Source organism: Petromyzon marinus, chromosome 4, assembly GCF_048934315.1.
Source record: "Petromyzon marinus isolate PM22_M1 ecotype Great Lakes invasive population chromosome 4, UKy_Petmar_22M1.pri1.0, whole genome shotgun sequence".
Taxonomy (NCBI): Eukaryota; Metazoa; Chordata; class Hyperoartia; order Petromyzontiformes; family Petromyzontidae; genus Petromyzon; species Petromyzon marinus.
This window is the reverse complement of record NC_133670.1, coordinates 3,558,038-3,575,663: the sequence shown is the minus strand read 5'-3', so window position 1 is coordinate 3,575,663 and position 17,626 is coordinate 3,558,038.

Below are 17,626 nucleotides of genomic sequence, written 5' to 3'. Positions count from 1 at the left end.
GCGTGGCCGGAGTGGAGCGAGGCCACGCTAACAGGATTAAAGGGGACCCCGAGCAGGGGATGAGGGCCATCGTTTGGAGTGGGATCGCCGTCGTCGTCGTCGTTGCTGTTGAAGATCGTCGCCTTCGCCGCTGTTGTCATCCACTTGATAATTGTGCTGCTAGCAGTAGTTGCCTGTCTTAGTTCAGCGCCGTCAGTGTCAGATGGCGAGCGTTGTGTTGTAGGCTAGCCACCAGTGCAGAGTTGCGTTTAAGCGAGGGACAGAGCGTTGTATTACAGCAGAGAGTGTGTAACAGTATGCTCGGTGTGTAATTAAAGAATTGCCTCAAAGAAGTTACGTCTCCAAGTTAGTCACTATATATTTTTTCACGGGCATGGCTAGAGTTGTCACCTGTCCAGGAATTACCATTTGTGTTTAGGTGGTGGGTATTCATTCTTACGAGATATAGCACCCGCATTGTGTCGTTTACTGTGTAGTTCTGATAATTCTAGACTGAGTGCTGACTGAGAAATCTGTCCAGGCTTTGTCTACAGTCAAAAATGTGGCAATCTCATAGCAGCACCCTCCTGCGTCTCCAGTGTGAATATGCTGTAGAGTAAGTTTTCAACGCAGCGTATGTTTGCATGCTGAACTTCTTTCGCACCGTACGCAGGCAACCATGCTTATTGGAGGTGCGGGGGAATAACAAATTGAACAAAAAGAACAGGGACACAACTTGAAAACATAGAAGTGCATTTATACGTGGGGCGGTTGTTGAAGGGGGAGAGGGATGAAAATTATTAAGAGAGGCGTATCAGGGCAGAGCACAGTGCTGATTGGAATCTGAACTTAAATCATGAAACGTAACAAAGCCATTTTCCTAAAGCAGAACGTTTTTTAATCAGTGGATATGACCTGCAACAACAGATGCATCACAAACATGGCCATTGACGAAGACAATGGAACCAATGTTGAGAAGTGCACAAGGAAGCATAGAGATGCACATGCTAGGAATTAAACTGAGAATGGAAGACGGACACGTCAATTGGGCATCATATGCAAATTAAAGGCATAATTTTAGTTTAGAAAGGTGGGGTGAGGCAGGACACACAACTTGAAGAGATGACGGCCGGTGGTCGTGACTAACGTGGGAATGGGAGCTAAAGGAGGGAACACAACCAATAGAGCGTCCACTGCGAAGATGGATCGAATAAATCAACCGGTGGGCAGTAGCCAGACAGATTTTTGCATTGCAAATCCGCAAGAGATGGTGATGGCTTCGGACAGAAGTGGAGAAATCACGGCTGGAGATGGTGACGGCTGCATAAGCAGCTTTGGAAAACATTTACACGATATCACCTTCAAAAACAACCATTCACTAAAACACATTTTCATTAAATGTGTATTCAGAAAGATAAACTAAAACAGTACAGGAATTATATCGTCTTTATTTTGCAAATTTTACAATAAAGGGTATTTTTTTCATTGCACTAGTTTAAGATAAAAACATTTTTTGCCGAAATAATGACATTAATAGGCACATTAATTGAAAGTGCAATTTTAAATTAACCGTGTAATTACTCGATAGTTTTGGTTAGAGTCTGTGCCTGTGTTAGAGTGCCGGAAAAAGTCCTGGCAAGGATTATTCAACATCACCTTGCCAGGCATGCTGAGAAGAGGATTGGGGAGCCCCATTGTGGTTTCAGGCCAGGGCAGCCACAGATGCCACATCTTCCTTCCGTTTGCTACAGCAGAGGAGTGTTGAATTCCGACAGGACTTACATCTCTGCTTTATTGACCTGGTCAATGCCTATGATACCATCAATAGGTCTGGACTCTGGGTTGTTCTTCATGCTTTCGGAGTCTCTGACTCTCTGCTCACAATAATTAAGGACTTCCATGATATTGAGCAGGGCCGAGTAAAGCTACTTTGCCGGAAGACGAAGCTATTCCCCGTTAACCTTGGGGTTCGACAGTAATGTCCTCTGGCTCCGTACACTGTTTAAAATATTTTTGGTCCACGTCGTTCGAGAAACCTTCCATGTCCGTACCGGAGCAATCTATATCTGATATAGATACAATGGGAGGCGGATTGATGCCCGGGTGCGCTTGAGAGCTTGCTCCCGATTTGTCATCCATGTTACGTATGCGAATGATCTAGACCTGGAGTGTGCCACTAGACAGGGGTGGGGAACGTCCGGCCCGCCAGCCATGAGGCCTGCGAAATCATTTGGTCTGGCCCTGCCAAGGCAACCGCAGGCGGGACTCGAAATTCAATCAATCTTGGAGCAAACCTGGAAAAGCAGTTGCGAGTAGCAACATCATCAATACCAGCTAACATCATCAATACCAGCTAACATCATCAATGCCAGCTAATATCTCCACACGCCTCACCAAAGAGAAGCAGTTCCAGCCATCGCATTAGGGGTGAGTTAATTAAATGTTTGACCAAATATAATAGGCTAATTTTTAAGTTGATGATTTTGTATGGCCCCCGAATGATGTTATAAATATCCAAATGGCCCTTGGCACAAAAAAGGTTTCCCACCCCTGCACTAAGAGGTGGGGCCTTAACCATCAGCCCCACCAAAACTAAGCACCTGCCTCGCTATGTTGTGCCATTAAACAAGGCGTGGGCAATTTTTTTTACTCGCGGGCCACAATGGGTTCTAAAATTTGACAGAGGGGCCGGGCAAGGAACAGATGGATGGAGTGTTTGTGTGAACTAATATAAATGACATGTAATAATCATTACATGAAAGGATTTGGCCTTTAACAGGTAGCAAAGCATTTATTTGCAAGGCAATTTAACAAATTGCACGAACATGAACAATACAAAAACATGTCGTAACGTGACTGATCAAACATCATGAAAACATCTGAGGCCTGCGCCCAAACCAATTACCACACTCCCGGTCAAAGTGCTCCATCTAATGGGGAAATGAGGGCATTACAGGTGAAAGGTAAAATTTAATTTAATAATATTTGGACACGTTCAGGGGGCCGGATTAAAAAGCCCAGCCCATGTCTGCATTAAACCCTCCACCCCTTAACTCCCCATTGGTGATGGGGCAGTTGTAAATTGGATAGTTTTCCACATCTGGATAGTGTGCTTATGACCAACTCCGGTTTGACAGAAGAGGTCTCACTCCGAATCAGTCGAGCGGCATTATCTTTTCATCGGTTGCATAACGCTGTGTGGAAGCTACCTGATATCTGTCGCTCCACAGCAGTCTTCGGATCTTCTCGGCCACGGTCATGCCCTTCCTTCTCGATGCTTGCCAAACGTGGACCCCCCTAATGGAACATCTTCGCCGGTTATAAACATTCAGGATGGCCTTCCTACGATCCATCCTGGGTTTAACCAGGCTGGATTGTGTGAGCTCACAATCCTTGACAGATCTGGACAAAGTCCCATCGGTAAGCGCCTCCAGCAGGTAATGCTACATTGGCTGGGTCATGTACCACGCCTCCCTAACCACTGCATTAAAGGGGGCTAAACAGGCGCGGCACGGGCTAGAGAAGAGATTAAATGATGTGGTACAAGAGGATGTGGAACTGAATTGACTTGCGAATGACTGGTACCAGCAGTGTAAAGCGCGGCCTATGTGGAGGAGACTCATGATGTACGATACTGGGCAGTTGGAGGTAGTCGCCCTCCAGCAACAACAGAGGGCAGCAGAGAGACGCTCACAACAAGGAGCAGAGCCTTAGGCGGATAAAACACATCAAGTTGGCACAGTAGGGGAGGCACAGCTGACGCATCTGCCACTCATCTCTGTCAAACCATGGCAGCTGAATCTGACCCGTGATCACGTGGCCATAAAGTGCACTTAGCCTGGCACAAGTGCCGTAGCAACGTCACAGCCACTTAGTATCGGTTGTTGTCTGTGTGTGTGCAATTGTGGTGACTCATTTCGCCCCTTACGACAAGCCAGCATCAGGATGCAAGGTATTTGAACATAAAATGTTTTTATAAATTTGTATGTATTTTATGTTTCATACACGATCCCGACAGTCCTCGACTTATGAACTCAATTAGTTCCTGGGACCCGTTCGTGAGTCAAACGGTTTGTAAGTGGGAACACAATAATGTACACACGTGCGTGCACACACACACGAGCACAAACACTGGAAGCGCGAGGATGACACAACTCGTGGAGGATCGCTCCGCTGAAAAAAAATAGATCCTCGGTTCAGTTTGCAAGTGCGAGTTCGCGTTGTAATTCTCAATGTTAAAACACATTTCATGGAAGCTGGTTCCTAAGTGCGGAAATTCGTAAGTCGAGTGGTTCGTAAGTCGATGCCTGCATGTATGTGAAATGTTTATTTGTGACTGTAAACGGAAAAATCCGTGTAGCCAGTTACCCAGTTAGTTTCGGTGGAAACAGCTGGAACCCACTAACAGAGTTAATTTTGTGGTGGAGAGAAACCCAGCCAGTAAGGAAACTCGAGGCATACATTATTGTAATAGCAGTATGACTTACATTGCTATAGCAGATTTGATGAAAAATCTTGAAGATAACATTTACCATTATCTTATTGCAATATATGAAAGTGTCATGGCAAATTAAAACGATGTGAAACAATTTAACAATCCTGTACAGCGATACACATAATCAAATTAAGTTAACTGGAAACGCTGAAACACGTACATATTAGTGAACATATCGTGAATAGAAGAAACTGATTTAACAAAGTATCCACACAATTAAAACATCAATGAAGCAGGTTGCTGGAATGGATGCTCCAGGCGCCACTCTACGCGTGAGTGGTGCCAGTGGACTGAGAGGCCGTGCCAGGAGTCGCTGTCGCTGGCTGCTCAATGACCACCACCCTCTCGGCCGCTGCAGGGAGGGCGCGGCGCTGAGCCTTGAACTTCAGCTTCCCGTCTTCAGTCAAGCAGCAGCTCACGCTCTGCGGGTCCACGTCCCTGGGCAGCTGCGTCTCCCTGTGGAACTCCTGGCAGCTGTGGCTGTAGCTGCCGCTGCCGCTGCTGACTTCTCCGCTCTTCACCTCGCGCCGTCCGGCCACCACCAGCTTGTCTCCAGACACCTTCACGGCCAGGTCTTGTGGGGCGAAGTCCTGCACGTCCAGGGACGCGACAAACCCGCCTCCCTGCTCCTGTGGATCTTCAATCTGGAACCCACTGCTCACGGCCGGCTGCTGCAGCAGTGCGTCTCCGAGGCTGCCCGGAGCCCGCGTGTGGCTGCTGAGCTGATCGACTCCACGGAAGATTCTCTCCATCCTCTCGATCTCACTCCTCATGTCTCGCTGCAGCTGCTGGAAGAGACTTTCACCGCGGGGGTTCCAGACCGGCCAGCCTGGCCAGACGCTCCTCTCCATCACGTGCATCGCAGGGAAGTAAACACTCAGGGCCATGCTTGTTGATGTGCTTCACAGTGAGGCTCGCTTCAGCTGTGAGCGCTGCTCCCTCGTCCCCCGATGTTCTGCCAGTGCAGCTACAGGAGCTGCTTTTATAGCCCTGGCAGTACCTACGAGCAGATGCCAGGTGGAGCCAGAAGCGTCCAGAATGACGCAGCTGCTCCCAGAGGCTTCCTCCATCCGCACAGAATCAAGAGCGTGACTCGTGTCTCAGGCTGCAGTTTGTGAGCAGTTTACTACAATAGCATTTAGTTCACCCTGCCAATGTGTAAGTATCAAACTATAGCATAACGTATATTTTAAAAATAACCATTGTACAGAATTGATAGTTTTTTATTAAGTGAAATGTAAGGGACATTCGTTGTCTTTGTGTGACTCAGTCTTTCCTGATAAGGCTGATGATGTCATTGTGCTGTGTAAGCGAGAATTTAAGTTTCGGTTTGTATCACCCTTCAAAGTGTAGTAATTTCAATTAAATATAGAATAGCGCATCACTCTGTTTTACATTCATTATCAGTGCTGAGTGAATTCCATGGCAGTAAACTGCTCACAAACTGCAGCCTGAGACACGAGTCACGCTCTTGATTGTGTTCGGATGAGGGAAGCCGCTGGGAGCAGCTGCGTCATTCTGGACGCTTCTGGCTCCCCCTGGCATCTGCTCGTAGCTACTGCCAGGGCTATAAAAGCAGCTCCTGTAGCTGCACTGGCAGAACATCGGCAGAGGAGGGAGCAACGCTCACAGCTGAAGCGAGCCTCACTGTGAAGCACATCAACAAGCATGGCCCTGAGTGTTTACTTCCCTGCGAATCACGTGATGGAGAGGAGCGTCTGGCCAGGCTGGCCGGTCTGGAACCCCCGCGGTGAAAGTCTCTTCCAGCAGCTGCAGCGAGACATGAGGAGCGAGATCGAGAGGATGGAGAGAATCTTCCATGGAGTCGATCAGCTCAGCAGCCACACGCGGGCTCCGGGCAGCCTCGGAGACGCACTGCTGCAGCAGCCGGCCGTGAGCAGTGGGTTCCAGATTGAAGATCCACAGGAGCAGGGAGGCGGGTTTGTCGCGTCCCTGGACGTGCAGGACTTCTCCCCACAGGACCTGGCCGTGAAGGTGTCTGGAGACAAGCTGGTGGTGGCCGGACGGCGCGAGGTGAAGAGCGGAGAAGTCAGCAGCGGCAGCTACAGCCACAGCTGCCAGGAGTTCCACAGGGAGACGCAGCTGCCCAGGGACGTGGACCCGCAGAGCGTGAGCTGCTGCTTGACTGAAGACGGGAAGCTGAAGTTCAAGGCTCAGCGCCGCGCCCTCCCTGCAGCGGCCGAGAGGGTGGTGGTCATTGAGCAGCCAGCGACAGCGACTCCTGGCACGGCCTCTCAGTCCACTGGCACCACTCACGCGTAGAGTGGCGCCTGGAGCATCCATTCCAGCAGCCTGCTTTATTGATGTTTCAATTGTATGGATATTTAGATAAATCAGTTTATTCTATCCACGCTATGTTCAGTAATATGTACGTGTTTCAGCGTTCACATTCAACTTCATTGGATTAAGTGTATCGCTGTAAAGGATTGTGAAATCGTATCGCTTCGTTTTAATTTGCCATTAAACGTTCATATATTGCAATAAGATAATGATAAATGTTATCTTCAATTATTTTTCATCATTACACACGACTATTTTGCACAGTCTAATTTTCGAACTACTATAATACTATAGTGTTTGTGTGAATGGTAAATGATGTTTGTTTTTTGTAATAAAATGCCTTTCAATTTCCTGCAACAGTTGCAACTGTTCTTTTTTCTACATTGTGTTTGTTTCATCGTTACTGTGGATTAGAGTTCTGGACACAGAATTCCCCAAAACTAAGACAACCGGTAACGCGGCCTCATTGCTCCCTGTCCGTGACAACTCCCAAGGTGCCAGGCTTACGCCGTCGGCCCTGCCGAGTCACTCCGCACTCAGAATCTGGGATTGGCTTGCAATTGTCTAAGATCAATCTTACCACTTCACATTTCACTTGTATCATCCTTCAATTGGTAGTAAATCCTTCGCTAAAGAATTGGTCCTCAAATCGTGGGGACAGCGTACCACGGAAAAAAATAGTTGCCATTTAATGTTTGCGACACAGAGAATGTAATTAGTTACATGACCACCTCGCTGCTGTAGCAGTGTAAGTCACGCTGCTATTAACATATTCTATGTCTCGAGTTTCCTGGCTGGCTGCTGGCTGTGCTTCTCTCCACCCGAACAATAACTCCGTTGTTAGTGGGTGCAGGAGACAATAGGGACACCAACAAGGTGGGAATAACCAGAACAGTATTTGAAGACTGACACGGTTCATTTAAAATTGCACTTTCAATGTATGCGCCAATTAACGTCATTCTTTTTGACAAAATAACTTGTTTTATCCTAGAGAATTGGAAACTAAACCTTAAGACATTAAACTAGTACAATTAAAATGTACGATTAATTGTAAAGTTAGCAAAATAAATAAATGATCTAATTCATATACTATATTCTTGGTTCTTTCGGTGAAGTCACGTAGAAGGGAAACAATAAAATAATATTTTTTGATTTGAAGCTTTCGTGACTGCAAGGATTCATCTTCTTTGGTTCTTTCGGTAAAGTCACGTAGAATGAGAATAAAATAATAAAATAACACAATAAAATTCTCACGACGTTTCGGCCACAACGCAAGCGGCCGTCTTCAGGTGAAAGGTACATAACTGTCGGGACGACAGAGCTTCAATGAACGATGTTAAGATTCGTAGCGACTTTTAAGCTGGTTGGGAGAAGTGAGGCACCTTGACAAAGGGGTTTACATATCAATAGCTGAGGGATTAGCTTGTGACTGGTCACGGAAATGGCTATGTTAAAGTCAAAACCTACACATCCACAGAGGCAACTAGTAATTTAGCATTGAAATAGCTAAGGGATTAGCTTGGGACTGGTCACAGGAATGGCTATGTTAAAGTCAAAACCTACACATCCACAGAGGCAACTAGTAATTTATCATTGAAATAGCTAAGGGATTAGCTTGTGCAAATAGCTGAGGGATTAGCTTGTGACTGGTCACAGAAATAGATGTTAAAGTAAAGGCCTACACATCCACAGAGCTTCAATGAACGCTGTTAAAATTCGTAGCGACTATTAAGCTGGTTGGGAGAAGTGAGGCACCTTGACAAAGGGGTTTACATGTCAAATAGCTGAGGGATTAGCTTGTGACTGGTCACGGAAATAGCTATGTTAAAGTCAAAACCTACACATTGACAGAGGAAAATAGTAATTTAGCATTGAGATAGCTAATGGATTAGCTTGTGACTGGTCACAGGAATGGCTATGTTAAAGTCAAAACCTACACATCCACAGAGGCAACTAGTAATTTAACATTGAAATAGCTAAGGGATTAGCTAGTGCAAATAGCTGAGGGATTAGCTTGTGACTGGTCACGGAAATGGCTATGTTAAAGTCAAAACCTACACATCCACAGAGGCAACTAGTAATTTAGCATTGAAATAGCTAAGGGATTAGCTTGTGACTGGTCACAGAAATAGATGTTCAAGTCAAAGCCTACACATCCACAGAGGCACCTCGTACATGGACGCCAAAGGGGGCTGCAACAACTCAACTGTCATACAGTAAAGCGATGTGAAAAACCTAATTCTAAATTACATCAATATAATAAATGTACTCAATATATTCTTCAATAAGCTGAGCTATTAACATTAACTGGGTATACACTACACTATATAATGAATATCATATAGTAAACCAATAAAAACTAAAATATAAACTACCTCAATATGCTTAGTTCTTTCGGTAAAGTCACGTTGAAGGGAAACAATAAAGTAATAAAATATATATAAAATAATAAAAATTCTCACGACCTTTCGACCATAACACAAACGGTCGTCTTCAGGTGTTATATGGTGAAGAAACGGGTGGATTCTTACCTTCCTCACCACGGACAGCTACGTTCAGACGGACGAGTCCATTCATGGTTGGAGCAGAGGAGGAAGGAGGGGAGAAACAGCTGCGAGGCGCTGTTATACTCCATGTTATAAACCATACCATTAACCGTGGTGTGAGAGGTATTAAAAGTCAGTGCCAGCGAAATAGCTGCGGTCTGAAGGTCCCCGTGAAATACAATTAATTAAGAACCGAAATGGTTTAAAACATCTTTCCAATGGTTACTAAGCCAGAATCCATCTTCTCGGTTGAAATAGTCTCTGTGTTTTTATATGTGGATGGCCTCATGAACGAATCTCTCATAGTAGCCGGTTGGTTTGCACATCGCTTTACTGTATGACAGTTGAGTTGTTGCAGCCCCCTTTGGCGTCCATGAACGAGGTGCCTCTGTGGATGTGTAGGCTTTGACTTTAACATCTATTTCTGTAACCAGTCACAAGCTAATCCCTTAGCTATTTCAATGCTAAATTACTAGTTGCCTCTGTGGATGTGTAGGTTTTGACTTTAACATAGCTATTTCCGTGACCAGTCACAAGCTAATCCCTCAGCTATTTGATATGTAAACCCCTTTGTCAAGGTGCCTCACTTCTCCCAACCAGCTTAATAGTCGCTACGAATTTTAACAGCGTTCATTGAAGCTCTGTGGATGTGTAGGCCTTTACTTTAACATCTATTTCTGTGACCAGTCACAAGCTAATCCCTCAGCTATTTGCACAAGCTAATCCCTTAGCTATTTCAATGCTAAATTACTAGTTGCCTCTTGGATGTGTAGGTTTTGACTTTAACATAGCCATTCCTGTGACCAGTCCCAAGCTAATCCCGTAGCTATTTCAATGCTAAATTACTAGTTTCCTCTGTGGATGTGTAGGTTTTGACTTTAACATAGCCATTTCCGTGACCAGTCACAAGCTAATCCCTCAGCTATTGATATGTAAACCCCTTTGTCAAGGTACCTCACTTCTCCCAACCAGCTTAAAAGTCGCTACGAATCTTAACATCGTTCATTGAAGCTCTGTCGTCCCGACAGTTCTGTACCTTTCACCTGAAGACGGCCGCTTGCATTGTGGCCGAAACGTCGTGAGAATTTTATTGTGTTATTTCATTATTTTATTCTCATTCTACGTGACTTTACCGAAAGAACCAAGAATATAGTATATGAATTAGATCATTTATTTATTTTGCTAACTTTACAATTAATCGTACATTTTAATTGTACTAGTTTAATGTCTTAAGGTTTAGTTTCCAATTCTCTAGGACAAAACAAGTTATTTTGTCAAAAAGAATGACGTTAATTTGCGCATACATTGAAAGTGCAATTTTAAATGAACCGTGTCAGTCTTCAAATTCTGTTCTGGTTATTCCCACCTTGTTGGTGTCCCTATTGTCTCCTGCACCCACTAACAACGGAGTTATTGTTGGGGTGGAGAGAATCACAGCCAGCAGCCAGCCAGGAAACTCGAGACATAGAATATGTTAATAGCAGCGTGACTTACACTGCTACAGCAGCGATGTTGTCATGTAACTATTTACATTCTCTGTGTCGCAAACATTAAATGGCAACAAATTTTTTCCGTGGTACGCTGTCCCCACGATTTGAGGACCAATTCTTTAGCGAAGGATTTACTACCAATTGAAGGATGATACAAGTGAAATGTGAAGTGGTAAGATTGATCTTAGACAATTGCAAGCCAATCCCAGATTCTGAGTGCGGAGTGACTCGGCAGGGCCGACGGCGTGAGCCTGGCACCTTCGGTGTTGTCACGGACACGGAGCAATGAGGCCGCGTTACCGGTTGTCTTAGTTTTGGGGAATTCTGTGTCCAGAACTCTGATCCACAGTAACGATGAAACAAACACAATGTAGAAAAAAGAACAGTTGCAACTGTTGCAGGAAATTGAAAGGCATTTTATTACAAAAAACAAACATCATTTACCATTCACACAAACACTATAGTATTATAGTAGTTCGAAAATTAGACTGTGCAAAATAGTCATGTGTAATGATGAAAAATAATTGAAGATAACATTTGTCATTATCTTTTTGCAATATATGAACGTGTAATGGCAAATTAAAACGAAGCGATACGATTTAACAATCCTTTACAGCGATACACTTAATCCAATGAAGTTGAATGTGAACGCTGAAACACGTAAATATTACTGAACATAGCGTGGATAGAAGAAACTGATTTATCTAAATATCCATACAATTGAAACATCAATAAAGCAGGCTGCTGGAATGGATGCTCCAGGCGCCACTCTACGCGTGAGTGGTGCCAGTGGACTGAGAGGCCGTGCCAGGAGTCGCTGTCGCTGGCTGCTCAATGACCACCACCCTCTCGGCCGCTGCAGGGAGGGCGCGGCGCTGAGCCTTGAACTTCAGCTTCCCGTCTTCAGTCAAGCAGCAGCTCACGCTCTGCGGGTCCACGTCCCTGGGCAGCTGCGTCTCCCTGTGGAACTCCTGGCAGCTGTGGCTGTAGCTGCCGCTGCTGACTTCTCCGCTCTTCACCTCGCGCCGTCCGGCCACCACCAGCTTGTCTCCAGACACCTTCACGGCCAGGTCCTGTGGGGAGAAGTCCTGCACGTCCAGAGACGCGACAAACCCGCCTCCCTGCTCCTGTGGATCTTCAATCTGGAACCCACTGCTCACGGCCGGCTGCTGCAGCAGTGCGTCTCCGAGGCTGCCCGGAGCCCGCGTGTGGCTGATGAGCTGATCGACTCCACGGAAGATTCTCTCCATCCTCTCGATCTCGCTCCTCATGTCTCGCTGCAGCTGCTGGAAGAGACTTTCACCGTGGGGGTTCCAGACCGGCCAGCCTGGCCAGACGCTCCTCTCCATCACGTGCATCGCAGGGAAGTAAACACTCAGGGCCATGCTTGTTGATGTGCTTCACAGTGAGGCTCGCTTCAGCTGTGAGCGCTGTTCCCTCCTCTGCCGATGTTCTGCCAGTGCAGCTACAGGAGCTGCTTTTATAGCCCTGGCAGTGGCTACGAGCAGATGCCAGGGGGAGCCAGAAGCTTCCAGAATGACGCAGCTGCTCCCAGCGGCTTACATCATCCGCACAGAATCAAGAGCGTGACTCGTGTCTCAGGCTGCAGTTTGTGACAAGTTCACTACAATAGCATTTAGTTCACCCTGTCAATGTGTAAGTATCAAATTATAGCATTACGTATATTTTAAAAATAACCATGGTACAGAATTGATAGTTTTTTATTAAGTCAAATGTAAGGGACATTTGTAGTCTTTGTGTGACTCAGTCTTTCCTGATAAGGCTGATGATGTCATTGTGCTGTGTAAGCGAGAATTTAAGTTTCGGTTTGTATCACCCTTCAAAGTGTAGTAATTTCAATTAAATATAGAAGAGCACATCACTGTTTTACATTCATTATCAGTGCTGAGTGAATTCCATGGCAGTAAACTGCTCACAAACTGCAGCCTGAGACACGAGTCACGCTCTTGATTCTGTGCGGATGGAGGAAGCCCTGGGAGCAGCTGCATCATTCTGGACGCTTCTGGCTGCCCCTGACATCTGCTCGTAGTTACTGCCAGGGCTATTAAAGCAGCTCCTGTAGCTGCACTGGCAGAACATCGGCGGAGGAGGGAGCAGCGCTCACAGCTGAAGCGAGCCTCACTGTGAAGCACATCAACAAGCATGGCCCTGAGTGTTTACTTCCCTGCGATGCACGTGATGGAGAGGAGCGCCTGGCCAGGCTGGCCGGTCTGGAACCCCCGCGGTGAAAGTCTCTTCCAGCAGCTGCAGCGAGACATGAGGAGCGAGATCGAGAGGATGGAGAGAATCTTCCGTGGAGTCGATCAGCTCAGCAGCCACACGCGGGCTCCGGGCAGCCTCGGAGACGCACTGCTGCAGCAGCCGGCCGTGAGCAGTGGGTTCCAGATTGAAGATCCACAGGAGCAGGGAGGCGGGTTTGTCGCGTCCCTGGACGTGCAGGACTTCTCCCCACAGGACCTGGCCGTGAAGGTGTCTGGAGACAAGCTGGTGGTGGCCGGACGGCGCGAGGTGAAGAGCGGAGAAGTCAGCAGCGGCAGCTACAGCCACAGCTGCCAGGAGTTCCACAGGGAGACGCAGCTGCCCAGGGCCGTGGACCCGCAGAGCGTGAGCTGCTGCTTGACTGAAGACGGGAAGCTGAAGTTCAAGGCTCAACGCCGCGCCCTCCCTGCAGCAGCCGAGAGGGTGGTGGTCATTGAGCAGCCAGCGACAGCGACTCCTGGCACGGCCTCTCAGTCCACTGGCACCACTCACGCGTAGAGTGGCGCCTGGAGCATCCGTTCCAGCAACCTGCTTTATTGACGTTTCAATTGTGTGGATATTTAGTTTGACCGACCCTCTGTACTGCATTATATTGTTTCCAAACTTTACTAAATCTTGTTCAATTTGACGTGCTTCTTCATCCCTCTGTGTTTCCTCTCTCTCTTAAATTTAGCTATTCTATACCTGATGATGATTGCTTGCGTTGCAATCGAAACGTCGTATGCTATTCTGTAATTGTATTTTATTATTTCTTATTTCTACGTGACTTTACCGACAAAACCAAAGAGCGGTTTCTTCTATCCACGCTATGTGCAGTAATATTTACGTGTTTCAGCGTTCACATTCAACTTCATTGGATTAAGTGTATCGCTGTAAAGGATTGTCAAATTGTATCGCATCTTTTAATTTGCCATTAAACGTTCATATATTGCAAAAAGATAATGATAAATGTTATCTTCAAGTATTTTTCATCATTACACATGACTATTTTCCACAGTCTAATTTTCGAACTACTATAATACTATACTGTTTGTGTGAATGGTAATGATGTTTGTTTTTTGTAATAAAATGCCTTTCATTTTCCTGCAAGAGTTGCAACTGTTCTTTTTTTCTACATTGTGTTTGTTTCATCGTTACTGTGGACCAGAGTTCTGGACACAGAATTCCCCAAAACTAAGACAACCGGTAACGCGGCCTCATTGCTCCCTGTCCATGACAACTCCCAAGGTGCCAGGCTCACGCCGTCGGCCCTGCCGAGTCACTCCGCACTCAGAATCTGGGATTGGCTTGCAATGATCTAAGATCAATCTTACCACTTCACATTTCACTTGTATCATCCTTCAATTGGTAGTAAATCCTTCGCTAAGGAATTGGTCCTCAAATCGTGGGGACAAGCGTACCACGGAAAGATTAGTTGCCATTTAATGTTTGCGACACAGAGAATGTAAATAGTTACATGACCACCTCGCTGCTGTAGCAGTGTAAGTCATGCTGCTATTAATATATTCTATGTCTCGAGTTTCCTGGCTGACTGCTGGCTGTGCTTCTCTCCATCCCAACAATAACTCCGTTGTTAGTGGGTGCAGGAGACAATAGGGACACCAACAAGGTGGGAATAACCAGAACAGTATTTGAAGACTGACACGGTTCATTTAAAATTGCACTTTCAATGTATGCGCCAATTAAAGTCATTCTTTTTGACAAAATAACTTGTTTTATCCTAGAGAATTAGAAACTAAACCTGAAGACATTAAACTAGTACAATTAAAATGTACGATTAATTGTAAAGTTAGCAAAATAAATAAATGATCTAATTCATATACTATATTCTTGGTTCTTGCGGTAAAGTCACGTAGAAGGGAAACAATAAAATAATAAAGATAATCCCTCAGCTATTTGCACAAACCAATCCCTTAGCTATTTCAATGCTAAATTACTAGTTGCCTCTGTGGATGTGTAGGTTTTGACTTTAACATAGCCATTCCTGTGACCAGTCACAAGCTAATCCCTTAGCTATTTCAATGCTAAATTACTAGTTGCCTCTGTGGATGTGTAGGTTTTGACTTTAACATAGCCAATTCCGTGACCAGTCACAAGCTAATCCCTCAGCTATTGATATGTAAACCCCTTTGTCAAGGTGCTTCACTTATCCCAACCAGCTTAAAAGTCTCTACGAATCTTAACATCGTTAATTGAAGCTCTGTCGTCCCGACAGTTACCTTTCACCTAAAGACGGCCGCTTGCGTTGTGGCCAAAACGTCGTGAGAATTTTATCGTGTCATTTTATTATTTTATTCTCATTCTACGTGACTTTACCGAAAGAACCAAATAAAATAAAATAATAAAGATATAAAACAATAAAATTATCCAAATCAAAATTCATATACTGTTGATTTATTCACTCCATATCCGCAGTGGACACTGCCGGTTGTGTTCCTTCCTTAGCTCCCATTCCCACGTTAGTCTCGACCACCGGCCGTCATCACTTCAAGTTGTGTGTCCTGCCTCACCCCACCTTTCTAAACTAAAATTACGTCTTGATTTAAAGCTTTCGTGACTGCAGTAATTCATATTCTTAGTTTTTTCGGTAAAGTCACGTTGAAGAGAAACAACAAAATAACAAAATATATATAAAACAATAAAAAATTCTCACGACGTTTCGACCATAACTCAAACGGTCATCATCAGGTGTGTCGGTTTGCAAATTTATGCAAACCGACACACCTGATGATGACCGTTTGAGTTATGGTCGAAACGTCGTGAGAATTTTTTATTGTTTTATATATATTTTGTTATTTTGTTGTTTCTCTTCAACGTGACTTTACCGAAAAAACTAAGAATATAAAATTACGTCCTTAATTTGCATATGAAGTCCAATTGACGTGTCCGTCTTCCAGTATCAGTGTTGTTCTTAGGATGCGCATCATCTCTACGCTTCCTTGTGCATTTCTAAACATTGGTTATATTTTCTGTTTGTGATGCATCTGTTTGAAAAAAACGTTCTGCTTAAGGCATATGGCTCAGTTATGTTTCATTATTAAGTTAAGATAATAATAAGCACTTTGCTCTGCCCTGATACGCCTCTCTTAATCATTTTCATCCCTCTTCCCCTTCAACAACCGCCCTACGTGCAAATGCACTTCTGTGTTTTCAAGGCTGTGTCCCTGTTCTTTTTGCGTTCAGTTTGTCATTCCCCCGCACCTCCATTAAAGCATGGTTGGCAGCGTACGGTGCGAAAGAAGTTCACCATGCAAACATACGCTGCGTTGAAAAATGATTCTACTGATAGCAGACCAAACCTGGACAGATTTCTCAATACGAGTGCAATATCGAGGGTACAGATCAATACGACCTGAACACAGATGCTATTTCTCGGACGGTTGGCAACTCTAGCCATGCCCATACAAACATACACAACATCTTGACCATGAATCGCCTATGCGGCAGATTAAATGTCAAGTATTTTACATTGAATTCCGATCTACTTTTGTTCGTTTTGATTGATTTTGGAGCAGTTTCAAGTAAGTATTTTTTATACAATTATTGTATTGTCATTTACTGTATAATTATGATAATAGACCAAGCACTGAGACATTGTCCAGGGTTGGTCTACAATCGAAAAGGTGGCAACCCCATAGCACACCCTCATGTGTTCCAGTGTTAACACATCGTATGTTTGTATCTTGAAATTCTTTCGCACCGTACGTAGCCCACCGTGCTAATCGGAGGTATGAGATAAGGACAAGGAACTAAACACAATAAGCAATTACTTAAGAAGAGTTTCAATTGAGTATGGGATGATTGCGAGTGCTGTCAATATGGCGGTGTTGACAACAAGCATCCACTTGAAACGAACGCGCTTCCGAAAATCTGCGATTTTATCATTTCATGCCGATACGTGGAGATGAGCGGGTTCACCGCGGGTCTTAAACAGCCCTTCCCCAGCCAACATGCACTGGGGGAAATTCCATCAATATTCTCATTAATAATCTGCTTTGGAAGACGAAGAAGAAAAAAGCTAATCCTGCAGGCATCGCGGATAATAAGATTAGAATATTACTTCGCCCCACATCACGGCGGATACGCACGAATGTTGAACGTCTTTGGGGCCGTCCATAAATGACGTCACGCACCTGGGGGGGGGGGGGCGATCAGACATTTGTGACGATGTGTGACGAGGGGGGGGGGGGTGAGAAATGTGACGTCACATCAAAATGCGCAACTTTAAATAAATATAGACGACACGTTCTACTTAATTAAATATACTTTTTAATAAATGTTTTCTCCTACAACATCAGAGTGCAGCGCCACATTAAATACGCACTACAATGACAATAGTTTAAAGCGATTTGAAGCATGTTTTATTTGGTGGGAGGGGGGCCAGAGCTTTGTGACGTCATATTTGAGGGGGGGGGTCTGACTTTTTGTGACGCCGTGTGACAATGGGGGGGTGGGGTCAAAAATCGTCAGAAGTCGCTTGACGTCATTTATGGACGGCCCCTTTGGCACCGTGCGTCGCCGAATCATTGCTCATC